The sequence below is a fragment of the Vanessa tameamea genome, chromosome 28 (assembly GCF_037043105.1).
Source record: "Vanessa tameamea isolate UH-Manoa-2023 chromosome 28, ilVanTame1 primary haplotype, whole genome shotgun sequence".
Lineage (NCBI taxonomy): Eukaryota > Metazoa > Arthropoda > Insecta > Lepidoptera > Nymphalidae > Vanessa > Vanessa tameamea.
The window spans coordinates 1,210,862-1,213,384 of NC_087336.1; positions in this window are offsets into that span (position 1 = coordinate 1,210,862).

Sequence of the window (2,523 nt, forward strand, 5' to 3'; positions counted from 1 at the left end):
CAGTAGTGTGTTGTGTTTAAGCGTGTGAATCAACTTTAGGTTTTGTTTGTGATTTTTAATATGGGCTTATGTAAAGACCTCATTAGAAATTACCTCTTGCTCAAAATGACTGACTGTTTTTACTGACAATACCGGCATTGTATCCCGATCTGCCTGATATAATTGTATTAGGTAGACAGACTAGCTCTACCACCCATAAACATTGGCACTTCAAGAAATATTATTAATATTCACCACTAACTTTGGGAGCTATGATTTTATTCTTTTCCCTGTATAGCCTACTCCAATCGAAGAAAGAATGAATAAAAACAAACCTTAAATTACGTATTCCATGCGATTTGCTAATAGTACTGCTATATTGTGCTCTACGAACAGTTCTTGATTGAAATATCTTTATTTATAATATAATAGTATTCCATATCCACTTTAATTTTATTTTCAAAGTTCCGATAAATACTTCTTCGACGTTCAAAACGTTATTTTTTTGAAAATTCATAATGAATAACAAAGATTATTTAAGCTCTTGGCCAATGATATCACGTCAATTCGATGTCAAATGTTGTTTATTTGACTTTTGTCCTCTTGTGGTTGGAATAGACTATAAATAAACTGGCTAACTTAAATTTCAAACCAGAACACACCAATACTTAATCCTGTTTGGCGAGAGAATATCTGAATCAGTGGGTGGTACCTACCCAGACTAAGACAAAGCCTTAGTAAATAAAGTTATTCTTAAACAGGCATGACTAGTGGTCTGGTCAGATAAAGATATAAACGCTACCTCGTGCGATAAGTTTTACACTAAAGGGTTATTTATTTAATTTTATAATGTACGTATTTATTTACTACGAGAAAAGTCAGTTCTTCGTATACCGATTTTATTTATTCAACCTTTATTGAAATTATAAATAAAATTAAGTATTTTATATTTATTATCCTACAGAACATTATGTGCAAACTATAATCTACTTTTATTTTCATTTGTTAAATATATTTTAGAAAACCAATTACAAAGACAAAAGTAAACAGGTTTTAATGAATAACCTCGATAAATACTTTTTTTAAATAATCTGAGATAGATAAGAACAAATAAATGTTACTCTTAATTATGTCATTGTTGACATATTTATAACAAAAATGATTTTAATTTTTGATTAAATATTAAATTCAATAACAATTTAACCAGACTTTATATAAAAATTATACACAATGCCTCCAAAACAAAAGAATAAGCAACCACCAATACGGTGCGACGAGATTCAGGGAGAACGTTTCCATGCACCAACAGAAGATGTATTCTCCCACAATTGGTGGGAAGTCTTTTGCTTCCCTTACATATTGTGCGGGAGAATATGGGATTGTTTTGTTTCGCTATGTTCTGGTACAAACCAATGTCTTGTTTATTGGATGATGATACAATGGATCGTTTGTAAAATAACTAAATTAACAACACCCGACGCCATCATATTTCCATATTATTTTTATATGTTCTGTCAAGTTATACTGCTTACTCTCGCTTTCGTATTACTCTGGATATGGTTTGGCAAAACTGTGGTGATACCATATTTTGAAGCTTTTTATTATGCATTAAATGACGAAGAAAAAGTTGTATCAGCGAACACAACGAGATTGTCGTTAAGAAGATATTGTTTCAGAAAAAGTGATATATTCAACACGACAGTCGATAACTCAGCAGGAAATATTGAATGGAATATACAGTCTACTTGTCTAATTACAATGTCTGCCGATTACTTTATACATCGATTATATATTTAATTTTTTTTTAATTGTCTGAATTTATGGCTTACGTCTAAAATGAATGTATTCAAATATAATATAGCTTTAATAATGTGATATTTTTTATGATAATTACTTACACAAATATAATATATATATAATAATAATAACACGCTAAATGTATCACAGAAATCATGGAGTTCGGTAGTACTTGTAATGCTGGATTGAAGATTTTACCCTTAAGTTGTGGTAGTTCGTAATTCTTTTTTTTTTCTTGTTTTTTATTACCATCTTGCTTTTATTTTATCAAATTGTTAACAGTGTAGCTGAACTTTCTCCATTAAATATTAAGTTGTAGTTAAAACATTGATTTGGTTTTGTTAAAATTAAAAAATGTAAAGGCACTAAAAAAATCCCACAATAACCATAAAATCTCGTGACACAGTGTCTAACAGTTTTTAAAAATAATTAGCTTTTACAATAAACATGTGGACGGGCCCAGATGCATATTCTGAATTTTGATTTAATAATATACTATTTTTTAGAAAAATATATATTTTTTTTTAAAGTTGCGATATTAGAGCATGTTTATTCTAAACATATTAACTCTTTAAATTGAATTCCTATATTTTCCAGAATAACATCAAGGTTTCCAGGCAGTAGGTATTGGGATTTGACATCTCTCTTCATTTTTTTTTAGGAAATGAAATCTACATCTAAGAACAAAGTGCGTGTAGGGATTAAATATTTTAATATGTGGCAATACTAGACAGCTTAAGACTCAAA